Source organism: Chelonoidis abingdonii, chromosome 1, assembly GCF_003597395.2.
Source record: "Chelonoidis abingdonii isolate Lonesome George chromosome 1, CheloAbing_2.0, whole genome shotgun sequence".
NCBI lineage: Eukaryota > Metazoa > Chordata > Testudines > Testudinidae > Chelonoidis > Chelonoidis abingdonii.
Window position 1 is genome coordinate 16,289,217 of NC_133769.1, and position 19,526 is coordinate 16,308,742.

General features: G+C 45.6%; 1 long non-coding RNA gene across 1 annotated transcript; it reads right to left on the reverse strand.

Annotated features, from left to right (window-relative positions):
• Positions 1-6,286: 6,286 nt before the first annotated feature.
• Positions 6,287-18,811, reverse strand: LOC142047790 (uncharacterized). The gene is made up of 3 exons (XR_012657040.1): positions 17,816-18,811; positions 7,561-7,644; positions 6,287-6,472 (listed from the first exon to the last, which is right to left on the reverse strand). It is a non-coding gene; the product is annotated as an uncharacterized LOC142047790 (long non-coding RNA).
• Positions 18,812-19,526: the final 715 nt, after the last annotated feature.

Sequence of the window (19,526 nt, forward strand, 5' to 3'; positions counted from 1 at the left end):
TATACTTTTGTCTGCTAGATGAAAGCGCCTGCTAGTAACAAATATCTATACTTTCTGCTGTATCAGTACAGGACCGTTGGGGTGGGGGCAAGAGCGGTAATTTGCTCAAGGCCCCGCAGGGGCCCCCATGAGAGTTTTTCATGGCCCCTGGAGCGGGGTCCTTCACTTGCTCTGGGGGTCCCGGAAAACTCTTGCAGGTCCCGGGCCCCCGGAGCTTCTTCCACTCCCGGTCTTTGCCAGCGGAGGGTCCTTCCGCTCCGGGGCGGAAGGACCCCCCGCTGGCGAATTACCGCCAAAGTGGGACCCACCGCCGAAGTGCAGTCGGGTCTTCGGTGGTAATTCAGCAGCGGAGGGTCCTTCCGTTCCGGGATCTGCCGCCAAAGTGCCCCGAAGACCTGCAGCGGGGACCCTCCGCTGCTGAATTACCACTGAAGACCTGGCTGCACTTCAGCGGCGGATCCCACTTCGGCAGTAATTCGGTGGCGGGGGGCCCCTGTCGCGGGTCTTCGGGGCACTTTGGCAGCGGGTCCCTGAACGGAAGGGCCCCCCGCCACAGAAGACCCCAGGCCCCCGGAATCCTCTGAGCAGCCCTGTATCCATATATAAATCTGTGTGCATTAGAGAGAAATTGTAAATTCAAGAAAATTAATTATAGGAAGGTAGAGGGGAAAACTGCAACATGAATTAAAGTCAAGAAAGATAGAAATTCAGTTGGTGGCATCAGTTCACATTGCCTGTTATATCAGAAGGGAGCACTGAAACAACCTGAGGGAAGGGAAAGGGGTGTTTTACATAGAAAAGGGGGTGATCTCGCTCTTTCAATGATGAATATTGAGAGGCAAAGATTCACATGCTGGACTGGACATTCCAAGGGTCAGAAAAATTGTGTTGGCAGTACTCAGGTAATGGAATATACATGAGAGTTTGAAAATAACCAATGTGAATGCTAGAGCTGTGCACTTGGCTTTGTAGCCTGAGAGTTCAGTGAATGTGTGGTTTATATTCTGAATTCCCTGCAGGCCTTGACATTGTGGCACAAGTCGGGTGTCACACTTCTTATGTATAGTATGTGAAACGGGTAAGTCCCCAGACTTGTCTGGATCCTGGATCCCATCTGCTTTTATTAATGATAAATTACCCACCATAAAAAATAAAAGCAAATATTAGCTTTGTGTTTCCTCAATTAAAATGATGTACTTATTAGCCACCTAAACAATTAATCATATAGAATTATTTCATCGGGACATGTTGGCGGAAACACAATAGCACACAGTACAATTTGCCACACCGGATCACACAAAGCCCAGCATCCTGATTCCAGTAGTGGCCAATACCTGAAGAAGATGAAAAGAGCCAACAATGGAGGCTTGCAAAGTATGGAAATTCTATTCTCCCACTCCAAAGCATGAGATTTGATTAAACTTATTATTTCATAAAAGAAGTGAGACTAATGAACACAAAGTTAGCCACACAAGGTGGGTGAGGTAATATCTTTATCTCTGTGTGACTCAAAAGCTTGTCTCTGTCATCAACAGAAGCTCATCCAGCAAAGATACTACCTCACCCGCCTTGTCTCTTCTATATCCTGGAACTGACATGGCTACAACTACACTACATAAAGTTAACAAGTTCTTTTTTTCCCTCCTGCTGCAGAGTTGGGCGCTGTCGGGGTCAACAGCTGGATGGGAGTCTTTCAAGGAAAACCCGGGATGCTGGAGGAAGTATTGCTGGTGGTTCATCAGTAGCTGGCACGCTTCCAGCCGATTACTGAGCCAACATAGCAGCAGCAGATTCTATGCTGCTGAAGGTACTTTAGGCTTCTGGTTGCGTTATTAAATGAAGGTCTTGAATATTTGTGATCCTGAACCATTCCATTGTATTTTTTGCAACAATTAGGAATATTAACCCAGGTTTTTTTTCCACACACTCAGATAAAATGGTGATAAAATACCTGAACAAACAGATTAGATTAAATTAATTACATTCTATTTACATAAAGTCCTCCTATAATTTCAGTATTCTTCTTCACCCCTTGAACAGCTGTTGCATCATGCACCACAGGTGGCTTCCTTTCATTGGAGGGTATGGTGAATCCTATTATTATAGCGGTTGCTTGTCTGTGACCTTCATTACAAAGGATGAAAACCATCTTCTGTGATAACTTACTGTTTGCACATGCTCATAATTTTTGAAGTAACTGTTAGGGATAAATATTTCCATTCTTGCTCTCTGCCTAAAGGGGAGTTTTCTTGGAAAATTCAAGCTAAATTCTCTCTCTTTCTTGTTCAGCACACATGAAAAAAATATTTAACAAAGAAAACTTTTTGTCAACGTGATAACAGAGGAAATGGTTGAAGCTTGAAACTTGACCAGGACATAATCCAACTAATGAGGCCGACGTATAAGATATGTTTTTTTTTAATTTAAAAAATTTATGCAGTTGCAGTACTGCCATTCCCAAATGCCAACCCACACAAATATTGAAATTGGCTTAAAAATAATGATTTTTTTTAAAATAATGCTTTTTTTAAAAATAATGCTTTTTCTTTTAAATAATGATTTTTTTTTAAAATAATGATTTTTTTTTTTGCGTTTAGGGTTTGGGGCCTTTAGGGTGCACTACAGTCATGTTTTCAAGCATTTCTCCACAACCTGGAGAGGCTAGAAGCTTCCTTGAAAGCTGAGATTCTTGTGCAATCACAGGACTCCAGGAGCTGGGATTTAAGACCACCACCAAATGTCATGAGATTCAAAATAAAATCATAACACAGACTATAACCATTTGAAACAAAGAATAATAATTCAGCACAATACAGAACTGAATTCTATAGATGAACACTCAGAAAACAAATCCTAAACCTGGTGCCCAGCCCAAGTTGGGCTGGGTGCTAGGCAGATGTGCATGGGAAAAGAATCCTGTGCTGTTGTGTAAAGGTGTGGGTTGTCCCCATACACCCCCTGGGAACCCAGTGTGGTGTTGCAGGTATGCTCTGCCTTAATTTCCTCTGATTGGGGCAGCAATACATTTTCTATAACAGCCCAAGGCAAGGAGAAGCCAACATATCGTAACAAAATAGCGCATCCCTGTTTCATAAAGCTTCAGAGCAGAGGAAATTACAATAAATCATTCATGAGGAGCTTGATTTACTGCTCCCGAATTTAAAAGCTACAAAACCAAGACTGAGTCAGTTTAGGCTGGTCTCTTGTGGCGGGATCCACGAAGGGATTTAGGCATTGTAATTGCTGAGCGTGACACCACCTAACTTTTAGGCACCTAGAAAATCCAGGAACAACCTTGCAGTCCACCAGGCCAAGTTACACACCTTGGCTCCTTATACAGTGAATGGGGAGAGAATGGCGCCTGAGAACGGGCTCCACAGCAGCTGGCTTGCAAAGCGGGGAGCAATGGGAGGGGCTGACCGGAGGGTTCTGTGCTGAGCCCCACCCCTCTCTTGGTGACAGACCCTTATCCCTGCTGTCCATTCACCAACAGACAACGCTTTGGCGCCGAAGGGGTTCCTTGCAGCAATGAGTTAGGCCCCTGCCTCGTTCCACACAGAGGAGGTGGAGGGATGGTGGGGCCGTTCCCCTTATACTTTTAGCTCAGTGGTTAGAGTAGGCCAGCCAACAGCAATTCTGGGCCCCAGGGCAGAACAGTCAATGGGCCCCTGAGCTGCTGGCTCTTCCACATACCCACCCGGCTGCCTTCGCCGTCACCCGTACCACCCTGCACACGCCGAGGAGCATAGGCACCAACTTCCAGCATAGGCGATCGATCCCCCCACTCCATCCTAGGCCCCTTCCCCCAATGCTGTTCTGCCCTCGCCCCCAAGGGTGCCCATATACAACTGGTGCCTCCCCACAGTCAGGGGGCACGATCTAAAGGGCAGGTCATGTGTCCCACCCCTGCCAGCCTAGGGCCACTGCGCTCTACCCACCTCATGTTACCTGCCGGGGGGAGCACTTAGTTCTCCTGCTGCACCTGCCCTCCCCCCGCAGTACGTTCTGCTGCTCTCCCAGGCGGGCAGGAGCCCAGGTGAGAAGCAGGAGGGAGCCGCTGTTAATGTCGGCCCCACACAGTCGCTGCTCTGCAGCCTTGCCCAGCAGCTGCCTGAGAGAGCCTGGCTGGGGCGGAGGTGGCTTCCGCTCCCCACCCCGGCTCAGTGCTGGGGACCCCAACACTTGAGCCTGGGCAGGGAGCGGGGACGAGCTGATGTGGAGGGGTTAACAAAAGTAGGACTTAGGCACTTAAACCCTAAGTCTGGGGTTTGGGTCCTAAATACTTTTGTAGATCTCACCTCTAAAGCCTGAGAGAGAAAATAGCTCCCACAGGCTTCTCCCTTGCTCAGCTTCCTGGTTAAATAGCCCAGCCACCCTAAGGATTCCTTGATTATGCCCCAGGCTGTTCCAGCTGTATGCTCTAGCCTGTCCCTCAAAGAGGTAGTTAACTCCTTCATATACGGTCTGGTTTGATTAGCTTCTATTGACCTTTATGTGCCCCTCCTCCACACCCCCCAATAACCCTGCAGGAGGGAGGACCAGCAAATCCATGTAACCCCTGCTTCACCATGTGAATACTCCATGGGAGGTCCCATGGGGGAGTGGAGGGGTGTTCTTGTTGTGATTCCCCCAAAAACCTCCTGTGCTTTCACAGTAGAGCCATACCATTTCCACTGCCTGGGCACCCTCTGCTGCCATGAGGCAGGAGACAAAATGAGCCCCTGAAACAACCATGCACTGTCAGAGATGTGTTACTAATATTTTAACAGGAGCCTCCCACAAAGGTTTCCTCTTCACCTGTGGTAAACCTATGGAGTGGGGCCCATGTACTCAAAGGGGAGAGGAGAGGGAACGGGAAACCTATTCATGCACTTTCCTATTTAAACAGGAACCTTTCCCCTAACCACAACCATAATCAGGGAAGAGGGCAAGAACGCTTGGCAAACACACTTAAGTACTGCGGGCAGGTGTTTTGACAAACATTCCAACTAACCATGTCCCTCTGATTCCCAGCTGTGTCCCAGGACTACGTCTACCTTTCCAGGAGATCATCTCTTCCCCCCTCCTCATACTCACGCCGTGCTCCGCTTCCTCTGCATAGGCATTTGCAGTGGCTGCTGCCTCGGCAGGCTTCAGGGAGAGAGTCAGGCCAAGGACCGCTAGAGGACCAGGAAAGAATTGTATCTCCTGCTTCAACCCTTGGTGAGTGTCTCTTGTTGGGAAGCTTAGGTGGCTCTAAGGGCAGAGAGCTGTTTCCCTCCTGGCCCACTCTGAGGTATCACAGCTGTCCCCCTTTCCCAGGCAGCAAAGGGGCAGGCAGGATTGAAGATGCTGGCTCTGCTCGGTAAGAAACAGCCCAGGCTGGGAGGGGTCATCTCTGTCCTCTTTCTCCAGGCAGGAAAGAAGGCGAGCAGGAATGGAAAGGACATGGCTCTGGGGCAAGCAACTCCCACTTCCCCATCTCTGGGAGGTGAGTAATGGCAGAAGGGCAGAGCACCAGATGGAAGATAGTGCCTGAATCCCTAGAGTCCACACCTCGTCCCCTTTCACTTCCCCGCAGGGTACAAATGGAGGGCATCAGACACAGCATGGACACTGCTGAGTCTGGACAGTGCATAAGGGGCCTTCAGGGCCAGCTCTGTCCTTATGCTGACTCCTCTGTAACAGTCCCCTCTCCCCTCAGCAGATACCTACTCATATCCCAGGCTGACAGATCTATTTTTGTTTATCCTTCCATCTAGTTTGAACTGAATTAGCTCATGATCACTTGAACCAAGGTTGTCCCCTACAACCATTTCTTCTATGAGGTCCTCACTGCTCACCAAAACCAAATCTAAATGGCATCCCTCTCTTGTTTGTTCTTCAACTGCTTGAAGCAATCCATCTGCTATCACATCCAGAAAAATCTGAGCCCTATTATTCTTGCAAAAGCTTGTCCTCCAGTCTATATCTGGGAAGTTGAAGTCTCCCATGATCACACATTTCCCTTAGTGTTTACTTCATTAAAAACATTAAAGAGGTCTCTATCCATATCCAAATCAGATCCCGGTGGTCTGTAGCACACCCCAAGCACTATCTCAGGGGAGGCTCTAGGAGGCTTTCCACCGTCAAGGCAGCTCTCAATCTCGTGTCATTGCGCTGCAGGGTGGGGCGAGCTCAGCACACAGTCCCATGAAAGTGGTTTCTCATCCGAGAGTTCTGCAGCCACTGCTCGTCATCCCAGACTTCCATGACGATGTGATCCCACCTCATGCTTTTTCCCGAGCCCAAAAGCAGCGTTCCACGGTGCTGAGCATTTCCGAGATTGCCAGAAGCAATTTAGTGTCATATGCGTCAGGCGACTCGCTATCATCGTCAGACTCCTCATCACTTTGGATCTTAAGGAATAGCTCAACTGCCAAACGTGATGTGCTAGTGAGACTCGTCAGGATACTCCTCAGCAGTTCGGGCTCCATTTCCCACAGAAATCGTGCTGCACAGAAACCGTTGAGAGAGTCAAGATGGTGCCAAATGTGGACGGAAAAACAGGGATTGCTGGGATATGAAGCGATGCATCACGGGGCGTTAGAACAGGAAGCAGAATGACCTGTACCCTCTGTCCCCTTCCCACAACCCACGGTGCCAAAATGGCGCCAGAATGGGATGAGGTGCTCTGTGGGATAGCTGCCCATAATGCACTACTCCCAACACCGCTGCAAATGTGGCCACACTGCAGCGTTGGTAGCTGTCAGTGTGGCCACACTCCAGCGCTTTCCCTACACAGCTGTACGAAGACAGCTTTAACTCCCAGCGCTGCACACCTGCAAGTGTAGCCAAACCCTAAGAGACTGATGTGCAGAGGTTACAACAGAGAGGCAGCAGAAGGTAACTGATAGTCATCCAGTGAATGAGTGACTGACGAGGCAACAAGCAGCTGGTGAGGAACCGCAGCTGGTGGAGAGGAACCATGGCTGATGAGGCGGCCAGGCACTGAGGAACTGTGGCTGGTGAGGCAGCCAGCAGAGAGGAACCAGGACTGGTGGGATGGCCAGGCAGCGAGGAACCGCAGCTCAGTGCTCAGATGGCGCCTTCTTCCCTGGGAGGAAGGTGAACTCACACACATGCACCTCTGAACTCTGGGTCCTCACTGACCAAGAACAACCACTGTGAGTGGGGTATGGTGAGGGAGCAGAGAGGGGCACAGAAAAGGAACTTTTGGTTGCAGAACTCAAGAACGTGAGGAAGAAGACACTGCCCCACGCACACTGAGGTGGGTATCCTTCTCATAGTTTTATGATTATGAATCCTGCTTGTGGCATTTTTCCTAATTAATATTGTGTGACTTCCCTCCTTTCATTAAAAGTTTCTTTTCTACACTCAGACTTTGTGCTTGCGAGTGGGGGAAGTATTGCCTCTCAGAGGCACCCAGGGGTGGTGTGTAATTTTCCCAGGTTACTAGGTGGGGGCTTGAGCTGGTCCTGTATTATATTGTTGAAAAAGAACCCCCAGATATTGAACCCAGTCCTGCTTCCTGCCGGCTCCACCTGGCAGAAGGGTTACACGTACCATAATAAAACATACCTCATTTGGAATGTCCACATTTAAAGGATGATTCTGCTTCCCACACTTGAGGAACAATGCTATGAAAATCCCATTGTGCTGGAGCTGTGTGAAGAATAAGAATATTTATCCATGTTTATCTAAAAATTTCCTTTGAGTAATAAGGTCCACAGATCTGGGCCACCCTGCAGACCAGTGGTTCCCAACCAGGTTTATGTGTACCCCTCGGGGTACACAGAGGTCTTCCAGGGGTACATCAACTCATATAGATATTTGCCTACAAGATATTTGCCTTTTTATGTAGCCAACAAGCTACATAAAAAGCAGTAGACAAGTCAGTACAAACTAAAATTTCATAACACAATGACATGATTATACTGTTCCATATAGTATATTAGGAGTTCTCAAACTGTGGGTGACTTGCTGGGACCCAGGGCAGAAAGCCAAAGCTGGAGTTTTAAAATGAGGTGAATCTTAGGGTACTCAGACAAACCGGACTTCTGAAAGGGGTATGGTAGTCTGGAAAGTTGAGAACAACTGCTGCAGACAAATGGATCACTCAGAATAGAGATGAAAACTGACAATGAAGAATTTGGGTTTGTTGTGGGAGTTTCCTATACTCTGCCACAGACTTCCTGTGTGAGCTTGGGCAAGTCACTTGGTCTGTCTGTGCCTCAATTTCCCATCAGGGAAATGGAGATAATAGCACTTCCCTGCCGCACAGGGCTGTTGTCGGGATAAGTATGTTAAGGATCATGAAGTGCTCATACACGCCCTTATTTCCATTGATTTCACCTTAAACTATGGGTGCTCAGTACTTCTGAAAACCAGGCCCAAAGCGTTCCAGATTGATGCCCAAAATCAGTCAGCACTTTCGGCTTTCATGGCTGCCCATGGTCACACAGGAAGCCTGGGGCAGACATAGGATTAGAAGTTAGAACCCACGATGTCTCCATACTTCCAATTCTGTGCCTTAGGCACAGGTGTATTCCTTCTGCCCTACCAATATATTACTGTGTATATTGCTCAATGTATGCCATGACTTAACACAGGATATGCAGCAAGGGCAAGTTAATGTTTTTGTGGGAGCTTCAACTTTTGCATTTCTTGAAAGTTTGGGTTGCGTTATTGCAATACTGCAATAATGCAAGATATCATTTTATTCAGTCATTTAATAAAGCTTGTAAAGACTTCAGGAACGATCTGATCTAGCATCTTTCATCCAATGTAGGTTCATTATTACTACCACTAAATCCAGCCACAGAATTTTTCTCCATGACCTTCAGATGAAGTCAATGGTTAAATACACTCACAATTAACAATCCATGCCTTATTTCTAGTCTGAATTTGTTTAGCGTCAACTTCCAGCCATTGGATTGTGCTATATCATTCTCTGCTAGATTGCAGAACTCAAATTAAATATTTGTTCCCTATGTAGGTACTTATAGCCTGTAATCAAGCCAGGCTTTAACCTTCTTTTTGTTAAACCAAATCGATTGAGCTCCTTGAGTCTGTCATTATAAAATAAGCTTTCTAATCCTTTAATCATTTTCATGGCTCATCTCTGAATCCTCTCCAATCAATCAACATTTGTCTGGAATTGTGAGCACCAGGATTATACACAGTATTTCAGCAGCAGTTGCATCAGTGCCAATACAGAGGTAACGTAACTTCTCGACTCCTACTTGACATTTCCCTGTTCACACATCCCAGGATTGCATAAGCTCCCAATGTGACACTAGCTAAAAGAACTACTGTTCTGCTGATTGTCCACCATAGCCCCCAAATCTCATTCTAGATCACTACTTCCCAGGATAGAGTCTCCCGTTCTGTAAGTATGGCCTACATTCTTTGTTCCTAGATGTATACATTACATTTAACTGTATTAAAATGCATATTGTTTGCTTGCGTCCAGTTAATATAATGTCCCAACACACACACACATCATATTACTACCATGCACATAATATCCATTAATGTGGGTATACTGTGCCTAACATATGTATTGGCTAACATACTATACCTCTAAGAAAATCCTGCTCACTTTACTCATGCCAGTAATGCCAGTGAATTCATGGAAGTTCTGTCTACTAAAGTTCTGCAGGATTGGGCATAAAATGGATTAAAAGTTGCTGAGAGTCCACAGATTATTGGTGAATGGGCAGCTTGACACTTTGAAAGAAAGAGAGAGAGGGCAGTTCAAAGCTGTCCCTTTGGGCTAGATCGGGGTGGCCAACCTGTGGCTCCAGAGCCGCATGTGGCTCTTCAGAAGTTAATATGCGGCTCCTTGTATAGGCACCAACTCTGGGACTGGAGCTACAGACACCAACTTTTCAATGTGCCAGGGATGCTCGGTGCTCAACCTCTGGCTCTGTGACAGACCCTGAGCCTGCCCTGCCCTCGCTCCTCCCCCCGAGCTTCCTGCGCACCATGGAACAGCTGATCAGGTGGTGCAGGGAGGGAGAGGAAGGCGTTGATCGGCAAAGCTGCTGATGGGTAAGAGGTATTGGGAGGTGGGTGGGGAGGGAGCTGATGAGGGACTGCTGATATATTACTGTGGCTCTTAAACAATATACATTGGTCAATTCTGGCTCCTTCTCAGGCTCAGATTGGCCACCCGTGGGCTAGATCCACACAGGGGATTTAAACTCATGTTGCAATGCCTAGCTCCTGCCACCTAGTGCAATCCACTGTCATAAACAGATAGTAGGAGTTAATAGAACAGAAGGGTTAACAAGTTCAGTAAGCCTGGCTGTCACCTGACCAGAGGACCAATCAGGGGACAGAATACTTTCAAATCTTGAGGGAGGGAAGTTTCTGTCTGTGCTGTTAGTTTTTGGTTGTTGTTCTCTCTGGTTTCTAAGAGTGACCAGACGTGCAACCAGGTTTCTCTCCAATCTCTCCGATACAGGTTCTTATAAGTTTAAAATAGTAAGTACTAGGTAGCTAAGGCAAGTTAGGCTTATGTTTGTTTTCTTTATTTGCAAATGTGCATTTGGCTGGAAGGAGTTCAAATTTGTATTTTGCTGAAAGGATTTTAATTTGTACTTGTATACTTAGGCTGGAGGGTATTCCCAGTGTCATAGCTGAAAAACCCTGTACCTAATCCATCTTAAATTTACAAAGATATTTTTACTGTTTTCTCTCTTTAATTAAAAGCTTTTTCTGTTTAAGAACCTGATTGTTTGTTTTTTTATTCTGGTGAGACCCAGGGGACTGGGTCTGGATCCACCAGGGAATTGGTGGGGAGAAAGGAGGGAAGGGGAGAGAAAGTTAATTTTTCTCTCTGTGCCAGGATTACTTTCTCTCCCAGGGAGAGTCTGGGAAAGGGAAAGAGAAGGAGGGAGGAAGGTGAATGTCCTGTTTTGTGATTCAAGAAGTTTGAATCACAGTGATCTTCCAGGGTAACCCGGGAGGGGAAGCTGGGAGAGGCAATGGTGGGGGAAAGGGTTTACTTTCTTGTGTTAAGATCCAGAGGACCTGGGTCTTGGGGTTCCCCGGGCAAGGTTTTGGGGGGACCAGAGTGTACCAGGCACTGGAATTCCTGGTTGGTGGCAGCGCTACAGGTTCTAAGCTGGTAATTGAGCTTAGAGAAATGCATGCTGGTACCCCATCTCTTGGATGCTAAGGTTCAGGGTGGGGAATTATACCATAACATCCACACTCCTGAGTAAATATCTAAGAGTGAGATTCGCAGAAGCCAGCAAGCTGAGTTGGGAGTCACCTAAACTAGCCAACAGGAAATGCTGAGGCAAGGGGTGTGGTCTATACCCCTTCCCTCAAAGAGAGTTAGGCCTCTAACTCAGGGCTGCTGGGGGTACCTCTCTCTGTTCAGAACTCACGGCTGTGAGCCCTCTGCTGGAGGTAGGTATCTAAGCCCTTTCTCAAAAAATGTGAGACTATGCCTGCTGTTAGCCCAGTGATCAGAGTACTTACTGGGCTGTGCTAGACCTGGGGTCAGATCCCTCTTCTGCCTGATGTGGAGTAGGGATTTGACCCCAGGTCTCAGGTGAGTTCCTTAACAACAGGGCTACAGGATATTTGGGTGTAGGGTCTCTCCTGTTGAATCTGTTCTCCTTTGCGTAAATATAAATCATTAGGCCACAGAAAACACAAGCTGGACTCCATAGTCCTCTGGTAAGGGCATTCAACTGGGATGTGGGAGAGCCAAGTACAAGTTCCCCTTCCACTGACTAATTATTTATACAAAATTGGGACAAGGGAGTTGGTACATGAGTGTTGCACTGTCAAAAAGGCCAGCCAATCTAAATATTCTAATAGTAACCATTGTCGTTGCCATTCTTTGAACCTTGACCATATCATCCCTCTGGCTCTCATTAACTCAGGTAACAGTAACCAAAAAAACAACAGTGCATGCCAGATGAGGGAGCTTAATATTAGGTAAATATCATGTCACTAAGACTATCCATATGACTTTATTCTCCCTTTATGTGTGCACCCATACAGCTTTCTTTACTGCTGCAGCACACTAGGCAGGTTAGTTTAATTATACCTGTCAGCTCCTTAAGAGTCTGTTTTACATGCCCCACTTTCAAACCCCATCCATTCCAGTAGTGTTGTACCTGCTGCCCTACATTTCAGATTGTTGTAAGACGCTCCTTTATGTAGCTGGGTAGCATTCTCCATCCCAAACAGAGGCACATTGTCACCACCTAAACCAAAGGCACATGTGAGCAGAGTGACTTTGCTGGCTATTGTTTAGTGAGAGAAACAGTAGAAAAGACAGAGAAGAAAGTATCAGATGTAGCAACAGAAGCATTAGTAGCATGACCTTGAGAAAAAGCTAAATGGTAGAGTTTTTAGGCAGAATGTTGGCTGGAAGAGGCTTGGAGTTGTGCGCAAAAGGTTTTGATGCTGTAAGCAAAGTAACTATTTTCTGTTTGATCCCTCCTGTGTTCAGGGAAAGAGGACTTTGTACACTCTAAAAATAAACAGGGTTGCATCAAAGACGGCTGACTTCATCATCAATTTATCCTCCTAATGGAATCAATCTGCAGGGCCACAAACTTTAGTTAACTGCTCCGGGTCAAAAATGGGAAACTAAAAGTAATATTTTTGGAGAAGAGAAACAAATTTCCTTTTCAATTGGCTGTTGCATAGCTTTTTACCCCACTATCATTTCCTGTTGTATTGAAATAATCCATCCAGTCAGAGCAGATTTTGCATCTGTTACTAGCCCTCAAAAACCTGCTGTTAGAATACAAGTTACTTTGTACCTCTAAGATGGGAACTCATCATTAATCTGCTATTTGTGGAAGTAAACTGATTGCATGAACCTTTTGTTTTGTTGCTTGGCAACGCTTCTCATTAAAAAAACCATCAATGGGGGGAAAGTGTGCATAGTCTCTTTCATTACACAGTGAGCTGTCTTTAGCTGTTCAGACTGTTCAGGTGAAAATATACAACAGTCTATTGGGGACAGTCTGTTTTCAAGTCAGTATTTATTTACTTGTATTTAATATGTAATCCGTAAATAAATGGTATGGCCTAACCTCTTAACACTGATGCCATTGCACTGGAGCCAATGCATCAGTTATAGCGTAACTGAGAAAATTTGGTCTTGTAGCTTTACTGACAACCTGAAATGGGACTGCATCCAAATTCCATATCTCAACATCCCCAGCCCTTGGCAAAGTTCTGATCTGGAACCCAGCTGGCCTATAATGACCTGAACCAAAGCCTGTGATCTGAACAATTCAAGTCATTGAGAAATTCAGCTCCAAACTTTGTGGTTTGGACTCATTATCTACTGAGAACTAAAACAATCTTATTTTGTTGTAACCCTTCTGACAGTCAGAGCTGGGAGCAACAAGGGGCAGGTTCAGTAGCTAGGGGTTCCTTTTCAACTGTAAGCAGAGTCAGCTTGAGCGCTACCCTGACATCTGGTGGTGAATTGTAGGGAGTGTGGAAAGAATCTCAAAAATTTCAACGGGTGTGGAAAGAATTGCATTGGCATCCACCTCACACTTAGCATAAACCCACAGCAGCTTGGGATGGTGATTTTAACAGCTCTGGGATCCCCAATTTCTTTGTTATTGGGGCAGGAGGAAAAAAAGTTTGTCACCCTGATTGTGTGAATGGGGAGCTGTGGGACTGCTTTGTGACAGACAATATTTCAACTCAGTTGGGTTGGTACTTGCTAAACATGGGATAGGGGTTCCAAAACCCTATGAATTGAGAGAGGTTGGGATTAGTGTGTACATGTTGGTATAGCCCTTTTGAGAGCCTGGAACAACACAATTGCACCACCTCCTCTCTCAACTGTTAAGAGTAGAGCTAATTTGATTCCATTAGGAGTCCATCCAGAGCTGCTGAGCTGAATCATGTTGAGATCAATGGTGCACCAGGGCTCCCCTAAAGCTGAACTGAGTGCTGTGTTAACTAGTGGGGGAGTCTGAAGACCTAATCGTTAAGTGGAGGGCAGGGCAAGCAGTTGGAGCAGCCCATGGAACAGTGAGCAAGTGAAGCAGTTTTCAAGGAGCAGCGCAGCTGGTGGTGGTGGAGCTGGTTGTGGTGAAGGCTGCAACAGAACTTCGTGGAGCAGTGGCCTGGCCCATGTAAGGTGCCCCTTAACACCCTGTGTGACTCCCCTGACAATTTCCACCAGGCTTGTGGGGGGTAAAACCTCTAACAGATAAACTGGGGTGGCACTGACCAGAGATTTTGGGTTCTTGGAACTTTGGGGGATTGGACTTAAGACCTAAGGGGAAATGACATTGCCAAACATACTGGGAGGTGGGTTTTGTTTATGGTTTGTGTTATAACCCTGTTTTGTGGTGTTTCTCATGGGATGCCGCATTAATTCCTTTCTTTATTAAAAAGATTTTGTTACACTCAGACTCCATGCTGTGAGAGGGGAAAGTATTGCCTCCTAGAGGCGCCCAGGGGGTATGGTATGTAAGTGGTCCCAGGTCACTGGGTGGGGGTCGAGCCGGTTATGCATTGTGTTACTGAAACGGAACCCCTGGATACTGAACCCGGCCCTTGTTGCTGCCATCTCATATGGGCAGAAGGGTTACAAAAACAATACACAACAAAACCAACGTAAAGCCCCCACCCAGTGACCTGGGACAATTACACACCTCCCCCTGGAGCCTCTGAGAGCAATACTTCCCCTCTTGGAAGCACAAGCTGAGTGTAGCAAAAAAAAAATTAATAAAGGAGGGAATGTAACTTGGCATTAATTTGCGGAAAACACAGTAAACGAGGTCAATAACATAAAAACCATGAGCAAAAGACTCACTCCAACTAAGTGGGCAGTGTTCCTTTTACCCTCAGGTTCTAAGTCAGCAACCCAAAAATCCCTTTAATGCACCCATCCCTTCTCTGTACCCCATTCACAGTTGCTGTCCTGTGTCAGTGCAGATCCAGAATTGAGAGGTGCATCTGCAGAGTTCACCTCTGTGAAGGGAGGAGGATAAGGAGGCACCTTACTCACTCTGCTGCTCAGGCACTCGCTTGCTGGACCTCTCTGCCAGCCACCCTGCCAGCTAATCACCTTGCCTCTCCTCCAGCCACCCTGCTCACTGATATGTCTTCAGGACCTACCTCTTAACAGAGCTCTCATTGATTTTGGCTGTTAGTCAGGGAGACACTGTCCCAAAGCAGGTCTAATACTTAGAGCTAGATATCAGTGATTTTAGTTCTGCAATGTGTAATGAGACTCTCAGTTGAATCTAAATTAGCTCTATTACACAGTGAAGAGAATAAATGTCAATAGTATCTACAGCCTTTAAACAAGACCCACACCACAAAATACAAATCCATACCTCACCTCCAAGGTTTGGCACCAATGTCCCCTCCCCTGCCTAGTGAGTGCTATTTAGGTGAGGGTGAGTCCCTCCATCAGCGTATATCAGGTACAGTTCTGCTACCCTCGATTCACACAACAAGGATTACACCACTTTATTGCTCCTGCCCCAATAACAAGAAGACTGGGGATCCAACACCAGCCAAAAGAGATCATTTGGGGAAGCAATCCCATCATGCTGGGCATCTAGGCAGGGAGGGTGTGCCCATGCAAACAAGATCAGCTCATGAAGTCATCTTCCACAGCTCACCACTAGATGTCAGCAGAAAGCTCATACAGACTCTGCTTACGCTGTCGTCATGCCAAAGCTTAAACCCCCACGCCCTTTGATGGCATTTTCCCAGGGCTCTGAAAGTTAGTGATAACGATAATGACTGACATTCACATAACGATTTTTGACTAAAAGCTCCTGAAGCACTCAACGAAGTTTACCAGCCAATTAAAAACTCTGTGGGACTACATCTAGTTATATTGCCCTGCTGGCCTTGGTTGCATCAGTGAGTCTGACTGTACCTCCGAGCCTGTAGGGGCAGCTGTGCCATACGACAGATTCACTCCCAGGGATTTTATCAAGCAGGAGCAACTTTAAGTTCCTGGCTGGATTGCTCCAATTTCTGAGCTGCTCTGGCCAGCTCCAGGCTCCCTAGGCAGAGTGAGGGGTTCCAAGTCAACTTGAACCATTTTGCCCTGGCCCCCTTAGGCAGAGTTTTTTCACCACCAGGCCCACAGTCACCTGTCTATACACTAATGTTAGGAGCCTGGATAATAAGCAAGAGGAATTTTATGAGCATAAACTGGACTTAGTTGGTATTACTGAACTGCGGTGGGAAGATTGGCATGACTGGAATGTTAAAATCACTTGTTCTAAGCTATTTAGGAAGGGTTGAGTAGGCAAAAGGGGTGGCACTCTGTCAAAAAATGGCATTACGTGTTTCTAAGTCACTGACACCTCCTGAATGCTTCTGGATCAATGTTCTAACAGATAAAGGACAAGGCGGGGTACTAGTTGGTGTCTGCTACAGACCACCAAATCACACTAAGAACAAGAGGCTCAGCTTCTTAACCGCCTATCTATATTATACTGGGATGGGAGGAAAAAAACTTGTATTATCATGAGGGAGTTCAGTGTGAGTGATATATGCCTGAGGTCTCATGCTGTCAGTACTAAAATGTCTATGGAATTTCTAAAAGTGATAGATGACAGTTTTCTAACTCAAAAAGTGTTGCTTCCAACTGGGATAATTCTATATTAGCCCCCATCTTGACAGAGAAAGATAACTGATAACAGAATTAAAAGCTGATGGTTACTTAGATGGAAATGACTATGACACGGTTATATTTATTATGTACAAACAGAACAAAATCTCAACAAGCTATATATATAGTTGGTGCTTTAAAAAAACCAGTTTCACAAAGCTAATTTTAATAATTGAGCCAAATCAGCTGGGAGAAAGTTCCAATCATCATTCATATTTTTCTGTTTAAATTCTTTCTAAGAATATTTTCTGAGATGCCACAATTTGACAGAGAAAGAAAGCTACACTGGTTAAAAAAACAACCTAGGGAAAGTTGATTCAAATAAATATAACTAAGAAACTAGAAGCTGCAACCCATTAATAAAGGACACAAAAGAACCCAAGGAGAATCTATGGCCAGCAGAGAAGACAATAAGAAGGAGGGTTGTTTTTGTAAGTACATCAGGAACAAAACAATACTTAACAATGATACTGGTCCATTACTAGATGTAAATGATAGAATTATCCATAGTAATACAGAAAAAGTACAAGTGTTTAATAAATATCTCTGTTCTGTATGTGGGGAAAAGCCAGATGAAATACTCATGTTTATAAGCTGATGATGAAATACTTTACATTCCAACAGTAACTAAAGAAAATTTTAAACAGCAGCTAGTAAAGCTAGAGATCTTTAAATCAGCAGATCTGAATATCTTGCATCCAAGAGCTTTAAAAGAGCTAGCTGAGGAGCTTCCTGGACCACTAATGCAAATTTTTTTTCATTAAGTCTTGGACAACCAGGGAAGTTGCAGAAGACACGAAGAAAGCTAATGTTGTGCCAATATTTAAAAAGCGTAAACAAAATGATCTGAATAATTACAGGTCTGTCAGCGTACTCTCAATCTTCAGCAAAACAACATAGCAGCTGATCCTGGACTTGGTTAATCAAGAATTAAAGGAAGGTAATATAACGAATGCCAATCAACAGAGGTTTATGGAAAATAGATCTTGTAAAACTAACTTACCTGTTTCCTGATATTATAACTTTAGTTGATAAAGGTAGTAGTGTTTGTTACCAGAATTTGGGCCAGCTAGTAAGCTTAGGGAGGATTAATGACCCACCAGAGTTTGGCAGAAAGCAGCATGTTTATTATATTGATAGCTAAGCTCAAAAGAAGCAGGGGGGTTACACTCATATTTGCATACTCACGCTCCCAGGACAGGCACGGCACTGGAGATGTCAGGATCCTTCAAGGTAAGTGTCCCACAGCACAGTGATAGATGGTGCGATGAAGGTAAGTCTTCCTGAGGCATGATGGAATGCAATGCGATGAACCACTGGCCAGGCGGTCCGGGCGAAGGGCCTTCACGGGAGGTACAAGCTTGTGAGTGCACTCCTGCGCGCATAGCCCCTTCCCCTTTTAAGGACCTGCTCCTCATGGCCTGCAACTAGAGATGACTTGCCCACATCTGTTGGGTCACACTCCATCTCAGCCAGTGTCCATGCAGTCTCCAAGCATTGGGTGTGTGAGTGCTGCTTAATTAGAGTCCCAGACACCTTGTCTACATGCGTCTGATGAAGTGGGTATTCACCCAGGAAAGCTTATGCTCCAATACATCTGTTAGTCTTTAAGGTGCTACAGGACTCTTTATTGCTTTTTACAGATCCAGACTAACACAGCTACCCCTCGGATACTTGTCTACCCGGAAGCTCTTCTGATCTTCCAGCTGTTCAACCAGCCCATTCATCCCACAAGCATTCCAGGAGGGAGGGGCAGGGGGAAAGCCACTTCACAGGTATTCAGAGAGGAAGCGGAGACAAAAGGGGGTGGGGGGAAGTACAACAGACCTTTTGAGTATACAGGTTGTACATGGCATAGTTATACAGCACATACAGATCACTGCTGCTCCTGCAACACTGTTGATCTAATATAGTTAGGTCATCTGCAAGGCATTTGACTGCACAACAATTTGATTAAGAAACTAGAACAATACAAAATCAAGATGACACATATTACATGAATTAAAAACTGGCTAACAAGTCTCAAAATGTAATTGTAAATAGGGAATCATCATTGAGGAGGTGTGTTTTTACTGGGGTCCTGTAGAGATTGGTTCTTGGCTCAATGGTATTTATAATATTATCATCAATGACCTGGAAGAAAATATAAAATGATCACTGATAAATTTTGCTTATGATACAAAGATTAGGGACATGGTAACGAATGAAGAAGACAGGTCACTGATATAGACTGATCTGCATTGCTTGGTAAACTAGGCACAAGCACAAAAGGTGAAACTGCAAATGTTGGAACTGTTCAGTTTCATTATCTGCGCGGTTTGCAGCGTGCCACGGGCATGGCCCAACTCCCCTCCATCCTGTTCGTGACACCATGTAGATTGCCATGTATTCGCAGGGGCGAAAGGAAAGTCAGTGGATCCATTAACGACAGAAAACTTTTGGCTGTTAGGAACTAAAACTCCCTTGATCAAATCACTTTTACACCTTCAGTTGCAGTAAACTGCTTGCACAGATTACCATAGGATTCCTTTTCCAAGAGATCTCTAAACAGCAATTCATTCCCTCTGAAGAATTCTGCCCTTCCTGCTTCACCTAGACTTGCTCTAAAGGAACACTTTCCTGAGAACCACAGACTCTTTCTGGGTCTCATTTACATTCAGAATCCCTCTGGCCCATCAGGCAGATTTTTACACAGTCCCTTCCAGGCAAACTATAGACTTTCTAGCTAACAGCTAGAAGCCTTTTCCTTCCCTTGGCGTCACGAACAGATGGAGGGGATTGGGCATGCCGTGGCACGCTGCAAACCGCCGCAGATAATGAACTGAACAGTTCAACATTTGCAGTTTCACCTTTTTACTAGCCAAAATTCGACCAATCCAAAAATAGAATGGATCGTTCC